The sequence below is a fragment of the Schistocerca serialis genome, chromosome 2 (genome assembly GCF_023864345.2).
Source record: "Schistocerca serialis cubense isolate TAMUIC-IGC-003099 chromosome 2, iqSchSeri2.2, whole genome shotgun sequence".
In the NCBI taxonomy this organism is placed as follows: Eukaryota; Metazoa; Arthropoda; class Insecta; order Orthoptera; family Acrididae; genus Schistocerca; species Schistocerca serialis.
The window spans coordinates 167,485,455-167,505,787 of record NC_064639.1 but is presented as its reverse complement, the minus strand read 5'-3'; the positions used below and the strand labels follow the sequence as shown (position 1 = coordinate 167,505,787).

Here is a 20,333-nt window from a genome sequence, read left to right as displayed (position 1 = left end):
ACGTCTATTCTGCAACGGAGTGAAAAGTAAACATGCTGTTTCAGTTAAATTATAGCACGTCTCCAATCCTGGGCAGGTAAACGTGATTTTTGCATAGTGCTCAGTTTGTTGACATGCCTAGAAGACATCCCCATCTTCAGCTATAATGTACGAACTACCGTATGGTGAGTGGAAGAGGGTAATTTTAGTACATAACCACTGGAGAACTTTATGTGAGCTGTTAATTTCACAAAACTAGCATCTCAAAATACTCACACAACACGAAATTTGTCAGACATAAGTCACACTGACATTTCTATAATACCAGTATTTATTAGGTTTATAAATGAAACAGCAAACAGCCACAAGGAATGGGTTAAAAATGTTTATTTGATTGTAACCACGAACAGTTTCGGAATTCTTACAAATCCATCTAATTGTTACGGATTTCATTGCTTTCTTGCTGTGGCCTCGTTTTCTATTTGTTAATCGTTCGCTACACCAGGATAAGCAGAAAGTTTTTGTTCACAATTTGGTAAAATTTGCTAGAGACTTAGTACTTTTTGCCCTCTACCAAAACAGTCAAGAGAATGTTTTGAAATGAGTGAAAGGTGATTCTGTGTAAAGAAATCGCTCTTTGTTTTAGTTGAGAATTTTAAAGTTAACTCATTTATGGACGTGCACTATATGAATGCTGTTCAATGGGCTCGAAAACTCTTTGCACTATACCACTCTCTCTTAATGGCAACACGCACGAAAACGTTTGCAGAATGTAGCTCGTCTTCACGTAAGTAACAAAAACAATATTTTCAAAGATATCACAGTGGTAAAGATATTAAGTTATTGATACTGTCAATGGGTGTGGTAGTAGTAAAATATATCTTCCCTAATTGAATGAAATTAATTTCAAAATCGGAAGGATAAGTAAAGTCGTTTACAATAATTTCTAGTCTTGTAGTATACTGAATGGTTTGAATCACGTACACCAATGTTAAGTATAAACAATAGCAAACATTGTGTACAGAACACAAGCGCAATAAGATAAGTTTTCTGTTATAATGACAAATGTAAGTTTGTTCATTCAATGTATAGTTGTATTTTATATTATAAATAGTAATGTTTGAATACAGTAGATTATGACTGCAATTTACATGTGAATTTCACAATAGGTAGTTTATACTGCGTTCATACAACATTGGTATAAAACATTGTTATGAAATAACTTTAAAAGCTGTCATAGACTATAGGAGTATTATGTTCGTTTAAACACTGAGAAGACCTCTTGGAAATTACTTAGGAAAGAGATCAGGGAAGATGTTCTTATGTATATGAATCTTAGACTTCTCAAGCAGATTCATTGTGCAACCCTTATCTGTAAGGTATAAGATCTGTAGACTGTTTTCTGTATTGTCCGCTGTATATTTATTTTCTTCAATATAGCTGGCAAAGGCTGATTTGCTTAAGTTATTCAGTTGTTGGGCAGCCAAGTGTTCCTTAAACCTTGTTGCCATAGTTCTACCTGTTTGGCTAATATAGGGCATGGGATGGTTACTACAGTTCAGTTTATAGACACTTCATCAGGAATAACTAATATTTCACTGGTCTAAGTAGCAGTATACAATAATTGTTGATAGCTTAAATACCTGTTGAAACCAGTGGTGATACTCTAGGATGGATTTGCAAGTATTCTGCTTTTAAAAGTCAAATATGGAATGGCAAAATATGCAGTCATGATGGGCTTAAAGATCTCAAACAATTTCTTGACAGATTGAGATTTTCACTCTGCAGGGGAGTGTGCGCTGATTTGAAAGCTCCTGGCAGATCACAACTGTGTGCCTGACCGAGACTCGAACTAGGGACCTTTGCCTTTCGTGGGCAAGTGCTCTACCGACTGAGCTACCCAAGCACGACTCACGCCACGTCCTCACAGCTTTACTTCTGCCAGTATCTCGTGTCCTACCTTCCAAACTTTACAGAAGCTCTCCTGCGAACCTTGCAGAACTAGCACTCCTGAAAGAAAGGATATTGTGGAGACATGGCTTAGCCACAGCCCGAGGGATGTTTCCAGAACGAGATTTTCACTCTGCAGCTGAGTGTGCGCTGATTTGAAACTTCCTGGCAGATTAAAACTGTTGTGACTTGGCAAGACAGCCAAGTCACTATGAGAAGAAACCGAAAGGCACGTGCTTAAGCTCACGCAGGCTCGCGCGAGGTCTGGAACAGTTAAGGGAATTAATAGTAGCAAATAAAGTACGTAGTTGATATAATACTTAACTTTAATCCATAATTGGAGAACATCGCTCTTGACGGTACATGTTTTATAATTTCATTGTTAACTGGTAATGGCGCCTTGCTAGGTCGTAGCAAATGACGTAGCTGAAGGCTATGCTAACTATCGTCTCGGCAAATGAGAGCGTATTTGTCAGTGAACCATTGCTATTAACGTCGGCTGTACAACTGGGGCGAGTGCTAGTAAGTCTGTCTAGACCTGCCGTGTGGTGGCGCTCGGTCTGCAATCACTGACAGTGGCGACACGCGGGTCCGACGTATACTAACGGACCGCGGCCGATTTAAAGGCTACCACCTAGCAAGTGTGGTATCTGGCGGTGACACCACAAAAACTGTGTACCGGACCGAGACTCGAACTCGGGACCCTTGCCTTTCGCAGGCAAGTGCTCTAGGTAGAAGACGACGTAGTGGCAGAAGTAAAGCTGTGAGGACGGGGCGTGAGTCGTGCTTGGGTAGCTCAATTGGTAGAGCACTTGCCCGCGAAAGACAAAGGTCCCGAGTTCGAGTCTCGGTCCGGCACACAGTTTTAATCTGCCAGGAAGTTTCAATTTCTTGACACTTGTCTCCCAGTCTTCATCAACATAATGTGTGTGAACAGTCAGCTGCTTAAAATAAATGTCCCACTTGTCTCCAAATTCCTACTTCGTATATCAGAGGGGTTAGGGAAATGTATATGAACACCAGAAACATGTCTCTATCATTGTCTAGTGACACCAGTGAATGGCATTAAAACTAATCTTACAAACCAATTATTAAAAGTTGGTAAACTTTCAGAATTCCCCATGTAGGTTCTGTGTTGAAAGAAATTATGAAATTTTTTATTAATGTCAATGCGAATAAAGGATCTTTTGTGGCTGGTTTGTACCCAGCAAACGACAGCTATGTGTCTAGGTACAGTGTTTATTCAGCTCCATTAACTTCGTAAAAATAGGAAATATTTCAGAAAAATGATGAATATATGCCTGGAATATGTAATGTATTCAGCACTCTTAGCACTGGTAATTGCTTAAAGGTGCGAAAAAATGGTACAAAGAAAGAGTATTTAAAGTAGTCCCGTGTGTGTCTCAGAACATCATAGTTGTGAGAAACACGTGCATCAGTTAACGCTGCTAGGTAAAAATAAAAAAAAAATCATTTATGTTACATAAAAAGGCCTTTCAAAGGTAGCACAAAGTAGCATTGCTGCTCATCGACATGCAGTCGAAGTATGTGAGCACTGTTTGTTCTGTTTTCAATCTGAAGAGATGTTGGTTGCACATTTAGAGATTAGTTCATAAATCTAAGTAGTTGTAAAATTCCTCGTCTTGTCTCGAATCACTACAGTCCAAGATCGTGTAGATTTCTGTTTTGCACACGATTGTGACTAGCGATAACGTGTTCTTATTATTCTCTTCCCACATGCACTCTTCACTTTATTGTTCACAGTTTTTGTCATTATTGTGCTTTGACTCGCAATCGTCCACACATATACACCAATTAATGGAAAGCTGCATACCGAATTACTATTCTTTGCCAAAGAGTAGTCGTTTCACGCATCGCCAGATGTAAAGCTCCGAGTGTCTTGTGTTTATTTTTAGATTAATATTGTGGCTATCGGACTAGCTGACTCGAGTATGAGAGCTTTACACAGAGAACACTCTTCGTCACGAAATAGACGTGACTATGTGCCTAATACGAAGTTTTATCTCTTATACATTTCTGACATTAAAGTTACTCACAAGGAGACGACACGACCGTGGGGTCGGGGATTTGTCCGAAATTTGTGTGGTGACAGAGGACCCCTAACACCTCACGTGGTTAAAATATTAGAGCGCACTACTCGGAAAATCCCGAGAAAAATCGATCCAAGGTTTCTTAGGTGTCTTATGAGTATAAAATGTTAGCCCATTGCCGCGCCGCCGTATGGCCCATCGTGTTATTTCGATACGAGGTTAAACATGTCGACTGAAGAAGTTACTCGCTCATCTGGAATAGGAGAAGAAATTCCTGAAGAATCCATTCATAGTGATCTATCAGAATTACGATTGAAGCACGCAGTGGTGTATTATGAACAGCTGTTGACGGAAAATAATTTAATTGCGTCGACATCTTAGGAAGAAATCTCTCGCGATGCTATGTTATTGGCCGGAGAACTTTATAATAATACACTGGAACTTTTAGGTGACAAAACATTCGTAACTGAAGAGGAATTAATTCGCTCTCATGAGGATTACGAAGAATGTGAGGAGAACGACGAACAGTTCGAAGTGCCACAAAGCGATTCGTCTCCAGACGAATATAAACCGAAAGTCAAAGTTGTGAATATTGCTAAAGCGCACCTCACATGGTCCTTGGCGACATTGCAAAAAATTAATAAATAAATAAAATAAATAAAATGGATGCCGCCAATTGAAGAGAAAAGAATATGTTTCACAATGGGAGAAAGATATTATAAGTGGTGGTACGTGAATGGATAAATTTGAGGCAATAGATTCGTGGGCCTACGACCGTTTTGTGGAAGTAAGACAGTAATATCAGCAAGTCACGAGAAGAAATTTACAGCAATGGGCATTGGCTGCGGCTGCACAATTCGTCGATTTCAAATTCAAAGCGTCTGATCGATTGGTCACGGCATTTAAACAGAAGCACAGAATTTCACAACGCAATATCACGAAACTGGTTTCGAGAAAAGAAGCGGCGTTAATGGAGGACATCCAGGCGTCTGCGGAGACCTTTCGTCGGCAGACGTGCCGTTTCATCCCTCATTACCATGCGGATTATGTGATAAATACTGATGAAACAGGTAAATACGTGTTTTCTGCGTACAAAATGTTTTTACCGATGTAAAACATATCAATTCAAATTTAATTATAGAAAAAGATATTTACATACACATTCGAATATTGATTAACATTAAAAAAAACGATTGTTTCAGGATGCCAATATCAATCTGTTTTCAACAGGACTCTCACTGAAAAAGGGAGTAAAACTGTTTTCGTGAAAAAGTCGGATTTGAATAAAGTGACGCATTCGTACACCACACAATATTCAGTAACATGATCCGGAAAACTGCTCCCACATGTCTTCATATGCTTCCAAGAAGCGACCGGTCATTTCGGACCTCGTATTCACAAATTAATAGATGGCTATGCCAATACTTATACGAACGTCATCATAACATAATCGATGTCCGGAAAATTAACAACAGTTTTATACATGGATTTTCTCCGGAAATGTATAAAATCTTACGTCGGGGAGAATAAATATTTACTTCTAATTGATTCTTGGCAAGGTCAGACGAATCCGGAGATATATGATGCAATTTCTCAAGATGACGGAAATATGCCAACTTGGTCTGTAAAAGTCATACTTCCAAAATCAACTTCTTTTGTGCAACCTTGCGGTGTTTACTTTTACAGGCAAGTTAAAAATCACATAAAGCGCTTGCAAAATTGCAGCGCATTGCTACAGGAGAATCGTGAAATTAATTCCCGGGAAGTTTGTATCAAAATTCATTCTATAATTCACCATCAATTATCGTCACCAATATTCCGAGACACGATTCAATATGCCTGGTTTGCCTCAAAATTATCAGAAACTCGAAACATTTTCGTAAATGTTAATGGGGCATGTTTTTGTGCAGATTTATTGCAAATGCGCAAATGTGATTGTAAAAAATCTGCTTTTATATGTTGCGCAAGATGTCACAAAAATTATTGCTTTGTTTGTTTTTACGATAATTGCCACTGCGGTTCTTGTATATAATTATAACACAGCTCTACAAAATAAATTTTTTTTTCGTTGCCAGGGAAGTTTGAAAGAAAATGGGATATTGTTATGATACTCATTCCGAGTATATTTGTACTTTTTCCAAATTGGCTCTGGGTTTTGAGATATAGGTTATTTGTGGAAATAAGAGTTTCATGTGGATAATATCGACTGCAGGGTCCATATATGGTGTAATGTATTTGCTACCTGTTTTTTAATTAGTGATATTGTACTATCTTTATTAAACAATTGTGCTCAGGGAGTGCATCTGTGTGGTTGAGGATTACATCATGCAAACATCACACTGTCAGCATGTGTTCAGTCCTGTTGTGCGGTGCGTGTGTTGAAGATATTGAGGGTTGTGCAGATTTGAATTCGGCGGTACTCGACATTCATTTGTTGGCCGAGGTAATCCCCGCAACAGCCGATAGGTAGCGTTCAGTGTAAACAAGAAAAATGGCGATGGTCGAAAGTCACACACATGTGGAGTGCAGCTTCAAGGAGATAGAACCTTTTCATCGTGACGTAGCAAATAAGAGGTGAGTATTCATTTCACACAAAACAATTAATGATGTTTGTTGGATGTGATTGACATGCAAATACAAGAAAGTTCTGCATAATATGTGGTATTTGTGCAATTTTGTTTTAGGAAAACATGAGTTCTTCACGCCGTCTTTGCGTGAACCATCCAGATGAGTTCTGCTACATTTGTGGTGAATACGTTCTTCAAAAGAACAGGAAGAATATCACTCCTTTTGTGAAGGAAGCGTATCTGGCATATTTCGGAATTAAACTTGGAGATCAAGACAAGGCGTGGGCACCCCATAAAGTTTGTAAATGCTGTGTGAAGTGCTTACGGCAGTGGACAAAACGAAAAAGGAAAAGCTTAAACTTCGGAGTGCCTATGGTATGGCGAGAGCAGAAGAACCATACAGATGATTGTTATTTTTGCATTGTTAATGTGAAAGGTTTTAATAGGTTCAAAAAACGAAAGTGGGAATATCCCGATTTGGAGTCAGCAAGAAGACCGGTGGTGCACAGCAACGATGTTCCTGTACCAACCTTCACAACATTACCCACGCTAACATCATCAGATGACGATGTGCACGGCGAGGAATGTACAAGTAGTGGTTCGGAATACGAAGGATGTGAGACACAACCCCAGCAGTTCGACCAGAAGGAGCTCAGTGACTTGATACGAGAACTCAATCTTTCAAAGCAAGCATCAGAACTCTTAGCATCCAGGCTTAAGGAAAAGAACTGTCTTCATCCAAGTGTTAAGATAACAGCTTACCGGACGAGAGAAGAAAACCTTCTTCCATACTTCAACCAAGAAGAGGTTATAGTGTATTGCAGCAATATACCTGGACTTTTACTTGAATTGGGGCTGCCGGAATATAGACCAGAGGACTGGCGTCTCTTCATAGACAGTTCCACTAGAAGTTTAAAATGTGTTCTCCTACACAATGGCAATCGTTACGCATCTATTCCAATTGCCCACTCAACAAAACTTTGTGAAGCATATGCTAACATCAAGATGGTTCTGCAGAAAATTCAGTATATGCAGCACCAGTGGTTGATTTGTGTTGATTTGAAAATGGTGAACTTCTTGCTTGGACAACAAAGTGGATACACAAAGCACCCATGTTTTATCTGCATGTGGGATAGTAGGGCAAAGCACGAACATCGGAAGCAGAAAACATGGCCTCCAAGGGAACATATGGCTGTTGGTGAAGCAAACATCATTAATGAACCTCTGGTTAGTAGGGACAAGATTGTTCTTCCACCATTACATATTAAGTTAGGACTAATGAAGCAATTCACCAAAGCTTTAGACAGAAATGGTAATTGCTTCACATACATCTGCAATACGTTCCCTGGACTCAGTAGTGAAAAACTTAAGGCAGGAATATTTGATGGTCCTCAAATTCGCAGGCTCATCAACGATACCAATTTTACAAGTGTCATGACTGTCACTGAAGCATCGGCCTGGAACAGTTTTGTCGCTGTTGTAAAATGTCTTTTGGGCAATCATAAAGCTCCCAATTACGAGGAACTGGTCAAAAACATGCTCACTAACCTTCAAAACTTAGGAGCTAACATGAGCATAAAATTGCACTTCCTTCACAGCCACTTGGATCGATTTCCTCGTAATCTAGGTGATTTCAGTGAGGAACAAGGAGAGCGGTTCCATCAAGATATGAAAGGAATAGAGGAAAGATATAAAGGAAGATGGGACAGGCATATGATGGGAGATTATTGCTGGAATCTGCAACGTGACTGTTCTGAAGAGACCTATAAAAGGAAAGCGTGCAGGAAGCGGTTCGTCATGGACGGAAAATGATATAGAGAAACTTTTCAATAATGTTTTATACGTGGACAAAAGCCTATCAGGTTTTCATAGAAGCTATTTATAAAGATTATTTTCTTTTTTCATTGTAGTTTGTAGCGCTCGAGTTCAGTATCAGCAATTTTTTCTAATTTTTTGAATAAATCATGCATTATCTCAAAAACTAGAGCCAAACTCCATAAATGGTTGCTATATTCGTCCTCAGCACCACTAACCCATCCTAAATCCACTCAAATATCCTTGGCAAGAAAATGAGTGTTGACCAGTGTTATATGTATAAAAATTGAATGTTTCCCAATCGACTTTGTTATACTGATTAAAAACCCAGTGTTTCTCCTCATATACTTTATAATGAAAAATGGGAAACCCACCGCCATGAATTGTGTTGTTGGACAAAAAGGGAATAATTTTTATTCAATAATGTAACTAATTTGTTAAAGATAATGTAGGTTTGGGAAACTTTCTGAATAATTGGTGGAATAACAAAAGTAAATGAAACAGAAGGAAAAAAAGTGCCAGAGGAGGAATCGAACCCGAGACCTCTGGCGTAAGAGTTCGAGCCCTAACCATCTTTTTTTTGTCTTATTTTGTTCGATTTTTTGTTCGTTGTAACTGCTCGGGGCGGACGCCGCAAGACACCCGTTTCAGTGCGTCGTTGATCTATTAACTCAGTTTTTTTTTTATTACAGAGGGCAGCTAACCCTCTGACCGAACACGCTGAGTTACCGTGCCGGCACTGTCGTATAGCTAGAGAAGGCCGAAATGCACACGTTAAACTCAAGCAGGCTGGCGTGAGGTCTGAAACAGGATACGTAATGAATGCTATAAAGAAAAGTTGTAGCTGCTGGAATACTTAACTTTAATCCATCATTTGAATACATCGTTCTGGACGGTACGTTCAAGACTATAAACTGTTAATGGCGCCTTGCTAGGTCGTAGCCATTGACTTAGCTGAAGGCTATTCTAACTATATTCTCTGCAAATGAGAAAGGCTTCGTCAGTGTAGTCGCTAGCAAGTCGTCCGTACAACTGGGCGAGTGCTAATACGTATCTCGAGACCCGCCGTGTGGTGGCGCTCGGTCTGCTATCACTGACAGTGGCGACACGCGGGTCCGACATGTACTAATGGACCGCGGCCGATTTAAAGCTACCACCTAGCAAGTGTGGTGTTTGGCGGTGACACCACAGGCACCCTCTAGGCCATACGGCGGGTCATCAAAGGTGAAACATTTTATACTCATAAGGCACCTAAGAAACTTTGGATCGATTTTTCCCGGGATTTTCCGGGTAGTGCGTCCTAATATTTTAACCACGTGAGGTGTTAGGGGTCCTCTTTCACCACACAAAATTTCGGACAAATCCCCGACCCCACGGTAGTGCCGTCTCCTTGTCAGTCACAAAAACTAAAGATATAATTTTGAAGTAATAATTGCACAAGTCACATTATTTTTTATTTTTTTATTTTTTTTTTTTTTTTTGCCCCTTTAGAATGCAAAACACTTCCTAACAATATTTTAACTCATCCAGTCATCTGTCAACAGTTAATTTAATTTCCCATTCATCCTGAAGTAACCATTGCTATGTTGCTTTTCCACATTAATTAAATAGGTAATAACTGATCACAGAAGTAGTTTCATTTACAAATGGTTCAAATGGCTCTGAGCACTATGGGACTTAACATCTGAGGTCATCAGGCCCCTAGAACTTAGAACTACTTAAACCTAACTAACCTAAGGACATCACACACATTCATGCCCGAGGCAGGATTCGAACCTGCGACCGTAGCGGTCTCGCAGTTCCAGACTGAAGCGCCTAGAACCGCACGGCCACACCGGCCGGCTTTTCATTTACATACTGCTATCAATATGCTTTTCCACGATGATTCACAAACAAGTTTCAACCATAAATCCCATAACTAATTACTCAGAAACTTTTCTCGTATGAATCGAAGTAACGCTTTCAACTCCTAATTATACTATGAACTAATTTTTTCATACAGTATATCCATAAAGTGCTTGCACAAGACAACTATGCAGAAGGTCCACAACGACACTCCTGCACATACCAGATGGAGTGTGACCACTACCGCCATCCCCATCTGGGAAAACCCAGCTCTCTCTGACTATTCACCCCTCCCCTCCCTACCAGGAAAAATGGTATGAAATTCAAAAATAGACAATGGTAAGTTCAGCTTTTATGGTAATTTCGCATTTTGGTGGTAAATTCAAATGCTAATCACATTCCATTGCAGAGGGCATAATGATAATAATAATAATAATAATAATAATGACAATGATAATAACATATATCTTATCTATAAAAATTTTGAATTTTGGTGGTAAATTCAAATGCTAATCACATTGCATTGCAGAGGGCATAATAATAATAATAATAATGACAATAATAATAACATATACCTTATCTATAAAAACTCAGTATGCATATTGCTGGTGTGGAATGATGTAGGGTCCTCTCTTTATTTCATCATCTTTGGAATTCTGGTGGAGCCTAACTATGACATGACAATCCAAGATGGCCAACCCAGAATACTGGGGCAGTTTGACTCCCCTCCTCCTATTGGCCGGATATTAAAAAATCTGTGGGAAAATAGCACTATGTGTGAAGGATGGGTAATAATATAGGACAGCAAACTATCACTGAAGTGAAGTGGGTAACCTTCTGCAGTTTTGCAACTGAATAGTTGTTAGGAGAGACATAAAAATGAGTAATGATATTAAGACAGTGGCCCAGTGCCCTAGTAATGCTATTTTTTTCATTATTGTGATTTCATTCACCTGCCCCATATGTGCAGGGGGGGGGGGGCTGGCAGTGGCACAATCCAGCACTCTTCAACCACATGACATTACAATTAAATAAAAAGAGAATACTATACACAAAAAGGTGAAAAAAGGCGACATGAAAACATAATAAATGGAGAAAATGGGGGTTAAAATATGCTCTGACATGGGGACATACATTGTGGGCCAGTTGAAAAAGTTGACATAAAGCTAAAGAACACATTTGGCGAGTCACGGAGCACATAAAATACACTGGAGCCACATGCACAAGTTAAAAGTTAGACACAGTATAAAAAGCACACCAGAACAAGCGACACTTAAAAACCACTGTAAGCGATGGAGGACACATTAAGAATAAAAACTGCTGGGAGGGACCTGTTAAGGGAGAGGAGGCCTGAGAGGAGGGAAAAAGAGGGGAGAGGAAGATGCAGCAGAGGAGGGGGGCTGGAGGAGGTGGGAGGAAAATAAAAAGAGGGGTTGGGGTGCAGCAAGTGGTGGGAGATGGAGAGGGAAGACAAGTCAGGGGAGCACACAGACACAGAAGGGGGCACACAAGAAAGGGATGGGCTGTAGTAGAAAGGAAAACAGCTCAGGGGAAGGGAAGATGAGGGAAGAGGGGCTCTAAGGAGTAGGAGGGGCAAGGTGGGGCTACAGTTGGTAGGAGGGGTAGAGATCAGGATGAAACTCATCATCCAGGAGGGGTAGGTGCTCGAAGCTGCGTTGGGAAATGAGGTGGAGAACGTGGAGATGAAGAGATGGTGGGACACAATGGTAAAGATGCAGCAACAGGCTGGGGAGTAGAGATGGTAGAAGACACAAGGGGGTGGGGGGGGTCAAATCGGTGGATGATGTACAGGATGTGGATGTGTTCAAGGAACAGGGGAAGATGTGGGAACAGTATGAGGTCATAGAAGATCTGTGTGGAGGATGGGAGGTGGATACAGAAGGCGAGGCAGAGTGCCTGGTGTTCAGGGATTTGGAAGGCCTTAGAGAATTTGGAAGGAACAGAAATCCAAGTGACGCTGGCATAACAAAGAATGGGACAGATCAAGGATTTTTAGGTATGAAGGATGGTGAAAGGATGCAGTTCCTGTGTGTGACTGGACAGGAGTTTTAGGAGTCAGAGGCTATTGTGGGATTTGTGTTGGACTGTAAGGAGATGGGGAGTCCAGGTGAGGTGACAGTCGAGGGTGAGGCCAAGGTATTTCAGGGTAGGAGTGAGGTGGATAGGACGACCATAAATGGTGAGGTAAAAATCGTGGAGATGGAAGTAGTGAATGGTACAACCTATGTTGATTGCCTGGGCCTTGGAAGGATTGATGCAAAGGAGTCACTTTTAGCACCAGGTGCTGGTTAAGGTGGTGATGAATACCACGGGAGAGGATTGAAACACGTATGTATTCATTACCAGCGATGGCGAGACACGGTAACTGTTCTTTCGGGAACAGATACTACCGTCATATATAGTTTAAAAAAAAAAGGCTTCCCAGCCATTGACCTTCTTGTGCGAACGCACACGCTATGCCCGAACTCGTACGGGACTTGGTAGATTAATCTGCCACGAGTAACGAGTATGATGGGCAAACATCTATTAGGCGCACTACGAATGTAGTGGTGTGGACATGTTGGGAATGTGGATCTCACGGGGAGCGTGCAAGGGATAAGTCCCTGAAGACGCACTATCCTCTGTGCCCGCGGTGGCTCAGATGGCTAGAGCGTCTGCCATGGAAGCAGAAGATCCCGGGTTCGAGTCCCGGTTGGGGCATACATTTTCAACTTGTCCCCAGTTAAGTACATCAACGCCTGCTTGCAGCTAGGGTGTCCATTTCATTATCATCTCATTTCTAGCAAAGCTGCATGGTCATCCACGGTAACTGTTCTTTCGGGAACAGATACTACCGTCATATATAGTTAAAAAAGAAGGCTTCCCGGCCATTGACCTTCTTGTGCGAACGCACACGCTATGCCCGAACTCGTACGGGACTTGGTAGATTAATCTGCCATGAGTAACGAGTATGATGGGCAAACATCTACTAGGCGCACTACGAATGTAGTGGTGTGGACATGTTGGGAATGTGGATCTCACGGGGAGCGTGCAAGGGATAAGTCCCTGAAGACGCACTATCTTCTGTGCCCGCGGTGGCTCAGATGGATAGAGCGTCTGCCATGTAAGCAAGAGATCCCAAGTTCGAGTCCCGGTCGGGGCACACATTTTCAACTTGTCCCCAATTAAGTACATCAACGCCTGTTTGCAGCTAGGGTGTCCATTTCATTATCATCTGATAATAATGGAGTTATGATAGTATAGATAATGAAGTGATGGCTAATGAAGTTTTTTTCTTTACAGATGAGGATAATGTTGAAGTTTATGTATTTATGCTATGTAGTTATTTAAGTATTTGTTGCAGTTCGTTTTGACAGTATGTGTTATATTGCATAGTATGATGACTGAAGGTTTTGGAAAGGACCGCTATGGAACACATTTTTTTATACACATTTCACTACCTGTTAATTCGAAGTTCACTACTTATCAGCATAAAATGCGTTTCTTCTTTCAGTTTAATAATCCATTTTTGTATATTTTGCAGGAGAAATTATTTATGAAATTAATGTGCTATAAGCAGTTGTTCATTAAACCTATGTCATTTATGAATGTGATTACATATACTCTACTTGTTTCATAATCTTGCTACAGCTGACTCATGACGAATGACGTTACACATCTTCATTTGCAGCAACAACTCAAAAGCAAATATTTTCATTCTTCAGTAATTACCCAACGCAATGCACTGCTAGCAAAAAAAAAAAAAAAAAAAATAAAAAAAAAATAAATTATAATGCCTTGTAACTGGCCAATGAATGCCAATGATTACTACAATTAGATTAATTATGTATTTTATTCTGTAATACTATGCCACTTATTAGCTCCTGTTTTCAATGATGACTTCTGATGGTTTATAATTAGGCAATGAGTGCCAATGTTCTCTGTAAAACGACTCATGAACATTATTCTGTAATACTATGTCATTTATTAGCTCCTGTTTTCAATGATGACTTCTGATGGTTTATAATTAGGCAATGAGTGCCAATGTTCTCTGTAAAACGACTCATGAACATTATTCTGTAATACTATGTCATTTATTACCTCCTGTTTTCAATGATGACTTCTAATGGTTTATAGTTAGGCAATGAGTGCCAATGTTCTCTGTAAAACGATCAATTGTTAGTGTAATTCTCAAATGAGGACTAGTATGTGACTTAATGTCCTTCACCTTCTGACCTAATTACCTGGAATTACTGCAAAATCCGTTTGTCCTGTATATCCTCATGATCATGGAGCACTATATATGGTTTTTGCACTATTTCTACGTTGGTGTACCTTACAAGAAGTGGTGTTGACACGACATGCTGTCCACCACCGTGAGCGATGGAGATGTTATCATGGTCCCACTGTTTGGTGTACCTAATGCACTACCAAAAAGATAACATGGAATATTACTACGACATTTCAGCGTCTTGGCTACGCTGACTAATATTTCTGGGAAAGAACTTCAGATTGTCTCACTTGGTGTTGTGCTTCTGTAGAAAGATATGGACTTTCAGTGCAGCTGCGTGCAACCTAAAGTGCTACAACAATGATGCAATCCTTCCCTTTCCTATCCTAATTCTTGTAACATAGTGAAAATCATTTTTGTTAACATGATTTCTACCCATTGTATATACATTTTTTGATTTGATGATATGTTCTGAACTACAGTGCATGTGCACTTATGTCATTTCTCAATATGATTTGTACTCATTATGTTTATTTATTGTGAAAATGCTAAAGAGTTTTTCAGTGCGTGTGCACTTATGTCATTTGTTAATATGTTTTGTACTCATTGTATATATATTTTGTCATTACCTGATATGTTCTGTACTCGGTGCATGTGCACTATATTTACTTCATGAGTTAGTTAAGAAAAATTTGTTGCTCATGGCAAGTCCAAATGACTCACCATCGCTGCCAAATTTTTGCCCCCCAGTGGAGGGTTATGAAACACGTATGTATTCATTACCAGCGATGGCGAGGCATGACAGAATCTCTGACCAGAGAGTTATTTATCACAGTTGTGTATAGCGAGTTGGCAGTAGTATTCAGTCGACAGTTGTAGCGAGTGGACAGTTGTACTGAGCGGAAGTCGGCATGCGTCGGCGGTGTGCTCTTCTCGCGACTCTGGTCACGATTCGGGACGACATGTATTGTTGTAGAAGGTAAAGACGCAGCATTGCGCAAATCTAATAATGTATGTTAATTGTAATTACTGTGTTCAAAAATGCCCCAATATTAATTTTTTTGTAAAGTAATTCTTTTAAAGAAAAACATTCATTCCAATTTAAAGAATATTTCCTATGCATTCCCTCCAAGAATCAAAATTAAATATAAGCCAGCATTGCACGAAGCTGTGTAGAAGAATGGATAATTAAGAGCAGATATAGATGCAGTTTTTTTTATTGAGGTAAGAATTTTTGCTTTTATTCTGAATACAGGGCCGAAGGTCAGTGCTGCTGTCCTTATAAAATTTATCAGGTTTAATTATTTCTGTTGAGATGTTACATTCAATTCATGGTTCATTATTTAATTAATATTATTGTGGGTTTATGAGCAATCATCATTCTTAATTTTTGAGGGGAGTTTACATTTGGGCCACTATTATTCTTTAATTTTGTGGGGAAGTTACGCTTGCAACCATTTCAATTTAACGAAATTTTGTGGGGAGTTAACATTTGGCACATCTTTATTATCATTGACTCTTTTATTTTTCTGCTGGGAGGTTACACTTTGCACATTTTTATTATCATTGACTTTTTTTTATTTTTGTGGGGAGGTTACAGGATGGACTCGAATACCTTACTGAACATGGAGGTGAGGCAGATGGAATGATAAGAAGAGGTGTCAGAGGGGGTTTGTTGGGTTTAGGAAACAGCAGGACGCGAGAAGTCTTCCACAGGTCAGGGTAAAAGCCAGTGGAGGGGAGGACGTTATACAGGGTAGCAAGAGCAGCCGGGAAGGAAGGGGGGGATTCCCTGAAGTGGCAGTAGGTGACACTATCGTGACCAGGGGTGTTGTGTTTGTGGCGGAGGACGAGTTTGATGTCGCGTGTGGTGATGGGAGTGTTTATGTCTGAGGGGGGTAACATCCAAGTCCTGGACATTAGGGGTGAGTGACAGGACAGTCGTATCAGTGCATTTAAGGACGGTGGGGAAGAGGGAGTAATTAAAATGGGGATCACCAGGAATGGAGAAGACTTTGGAGAGGTGGGAAGCAAAATGGTTAGCGTTACTGAGGTTGTCAGGGAAGGGGTGGTTGTACTGGTGAAGAGGGTAATGTGGTGCGGGATGGCTACCAGTAAGGCGGTGGAAGACAGAGCAGTGCTTGGAGGGGGGGACAGGGAGGGCAGAGTTGAGGCATGTACATGTCTGGCGTCAGTTCCAGCGTTTCTTTGCTGTGAGGAGGTTTTGGATCTGTCATTGCAACTGCCAGTGGCAGAGGAGAGTATCCCAGTCACGGGTGCGGAAGAAGGAGCAGAGAGCCTGCGGGATTCACAGAGAAGAAGGCCATCCTGTGGAGGAATCATAGGGTGGCGAGGATGGATGATTTTGGTAGGAATTTTGGCCTCCTTGGCGTGTTAGTCTTCTGGAGGGAGGAAGAGGCATAGGTGATGTCAGCAGTATGGTGAAGAGGGTGGCTTTCGACCTATGAGGCAATGAATTCCCAGTAGGCATCTCAATCGGCGCGGCTGCTGTCATGGACAGACTTTAGAGGGGCAGCAGGTTGGGGGGCAGGAGTGGGAGCGATGGACTGAGGAGATGGTGAAAAGGACAGAGAGGTGGTCGCTACCAATGATTACAAGGACGTCCGCGGCGATTCGACCAAGGAGGCTGGGGGAAGTGATGGCGACATCTGGGATGGAGATAGAGGTGCTATAAATTCCTGCCGCTTATATACATTAGTCCTGTAGCTACACCACTGAGAAATGGAACATACTGTCCAACATAAACGTGAGAAATACACTGTACGATATTTTTTTTTACAAGCATAATGCTCATTATCTTACTTGAATACGGCGTCTTAAGACGAAAAACTGGCCAGTCACGTCCACTCTAGTCCAGCGTCATCCACCGAGTGTTTTGTGTACCTGAAGAGCCGAGTAGCTAGAGGCTTTCTTTGAGCCTGCCAGTCGCTATAGGCCAAGCACCATGACCGTCTGTGCTGCTGACCTTGGACACGTTTCAAAAATGGTTCAAATAACTCTGAGCACTATGGGACTTAAAATCTGAGGCCATCAGTCCCCTAGAACTTAGAACTACTTAAACCTAACCAACCTAAGGATATCACACACACCCATGTCCGAGGCAGGATTCGAACCTGCGACCATAGCGGTCGCGCGGTTCCGGACTGAAGCGCCTAGAACCGCTCGGCCACACCGGCCGGCTTGGACACGTTTCTAACTCCTACCACACTGCGAGACAAGCAGTGGCAGCTTGAATGTGGAGTTCTACCCTCGTTACACACTCTCCCCAGATTAAAATTTCCACTTTATTCAATGTGAGATGGGGATGTTGTTATCCACACATCTCGAATTTCTCATGGTAAATGTAGATTCCTCCCTTTCATGCACTTTACTGTCGAAGACAGAAGAAATCGGAGGACACACACACTTTCACGTCGCTAAAGTATCGTTCTTAGTGGGAAAATCCTCTACAAAAGTATCGCATAGGCTATATTTCCTCTTAGTATTTTCTCATCCAGTAAAAACATTTGTTTTTAGCAACTTAATATCTGTTACCTCGTGCATCAGAAGACTAGAATATTAAACGCATTTTTAGCACATCACGTGGTGATAAGAGCATGTTACAGGATGTCTCGTCACTTTCGAACACTCTTAACACTTTGGGTCCTGAGCCATTGCATGCGGGTGTCTACCATAAAGACTGCCTGATTTTAACGTATTTTAAACTACTACAACTCATGAAAGGTATCAGTTATAGCAATAAAATTACTCTTATTGAAAAACCTACACTTTCTTGTTTAAAACCATATATAATACCTTTCTCTTGAATTAATACATACTTTTGACAAGTGTTATTATTATAACATTGTTTTTGAAAAAATGAAAAATTGGTCAAAGGTATATTCACTGTATTTTCTAGAAGGAAATTTTTTTTATTTTACACAAAAATTGTAATAATGATGGATATAGTGTGTCTTATCAGCAGTAACCTCCTGTAACTATTTTAGGATGCAATTTTGCTCTTTGTGTGGTAAATTTTGAAGCACGGTGTTTTGCACAATGCTACTTTACATTCACTACACTGGTAGCTTGTGTCTTTTCGCCACACTTTTCCAGTCAGTTTTATCCTCTCAGAGAACACACTACACACTGTTTTTGTTTCTGTTTCTTACCTACTTCTGTCTCAATCTTTTCCAGGAAATGATTTCCAGTTGATAGTCTTGAGAGTCCAGATGGACCAGGTCGGGGTTCAAGATCTTTGCTTTGTGCAAGATCTGCACAAATAACTGTAGTGAAGTGAGATATTGTGAGGCGTTTTCCAGTAACCTTATTGTATAATAAGCAGGAATTTACAATCGCCATTAGTGTAACATGGAATGCCAACTTTCTCCACCACTTCGCAGTTCGATGTTCAAATGCGCCGTATGACAATCGCTGATCTGATAAGTCAACACCAAACTTGTTTTTATGGTAGTCCACTACACAGGCTGGCTGTGACTTCTCTCTTCCTCTTTGATCAGTGAAAGTGACCATCTCAGCAGTGTGCCTCGTACTTATCAAATGCACATTTCTTTTGTCCTTCCAACACAGTGCTAACATATTTCCTTTACACCTGAAAATAAGTTCACCTCGCTGAAGGTTCGGATCTTTTATAGCACGAGGCAATCCCTGCCAAGATTTTCTTGTTGTTCCCACAAGAGCAGTTTTTGCAGCTTCCAGTTCTGAAGCAAGTATTGGACTAGTGTAGAATGTGTTCGTAAACAAAGTGTAACCTCTTCCTGACGGATTTACAAGCAATGTCTTTACCAGAGTCACTGTGTCAGACCTTTCTCCCGTGTAAACAGAGAAATTCCAGATGTAACCTGTGTCAGATTCGGATAACATGTACAGTTTATACCGTATTTATTTGGTTTTTGTGGCATGTACTGTTTGAAATACACACGACCTCGAAATTTACACATGCCTCCATTATCTAGGAGGAGTCTCACCTTGTGCAGTGGATCATAGCCAGTTTGTCCTTTCCTCTTAGTTAAGGAATTATCTCTAATGTGAAAGTTTCTCAAAATAGAAAGAAATCTGTCACGGCTCAAGATTTTTGGACAGAAATTACACGACACAACAGGGTTCTTGGGCCAGTGCTCTCGTATACGTGGACTCACACTTACACACATATGGACTACAATTGCCAGAAACTTCCTTGTTTCCATAAGTGTAAGTCCTTTCCACTTTCATAATGAGCAGGTGGGTGCAAGGGAATTTGTGCTTTGTAATTTCCTGATGCATTGTTGAGCATACAGATTAGTTTGTTTCTTTATATGTTTCATCATACTGTCTGTCAGGAAATATGAAAAAAAATTCTAGAGGTGCACTGTTCTGGTCTAAACTGACAACATTGTACATTTCAGATTGTCCTGAGAATAGATCGATATCTGGTGCACGATCAGTAGTCGTCCAACCTTCCTCAGAATTGGTGCGGCGCGCAGGTCTCAGCTTCCCCCTCGCCGTCAGTCTCGCTCGTTCTTCAGGCACAATATCGACGGGATTAGTTGCTGCTGAAGTGCTTGGACACCTGCTCTCCTCTTCTGAATCCATCAGAAGAGTAGTATTTGCAAATAAAATCGTAATTATGTACTGAGAGATTTTTCAGTGAAAATCTGAACAAAAATTATACATGTTTTGTTGTCAGAATTCTCTACCTGAACTGCTAGAAATTTCTTCTTGAACATAGTCCACATCATCATCAGTCATCTACAATATCTTCCTCTGACAAATCAACGTCACTTTCTTCTAAATCACAATATAACTAACTAGCAATTTCTTCGTCTGTCAAGCCACGCTTCGCCTTGTCGACGCTACAGAGACCGCGTGGGAAAAAATCGCCGCTAACAAAACCTG

At 40.7% G+C, this 20,333-nt stretch overlaps 1 protein-coding gene and 1 non-coding gene across 2 annotated transcripts in view; both read left to right on the top strand.

Moving 5' to 3' along the window:
- The window catches only part of LOC126455825 (adhesion G-protein coupled receptor G6-like), an 80,093-nt gene that overhangs the window by 321 nt on the left and 59,439 nt on the right, over positions 1-20,333 (top strand). The window lies entirely within an intron of this gene.
- On the top strand, positions 12,854-12,928 carry Trnap-ugg (transfer RNA proline (anticodon UGG)). The gene has a single exon. It is a non-coding gene; the product is annotated as a tRNA-Pro (tRNA).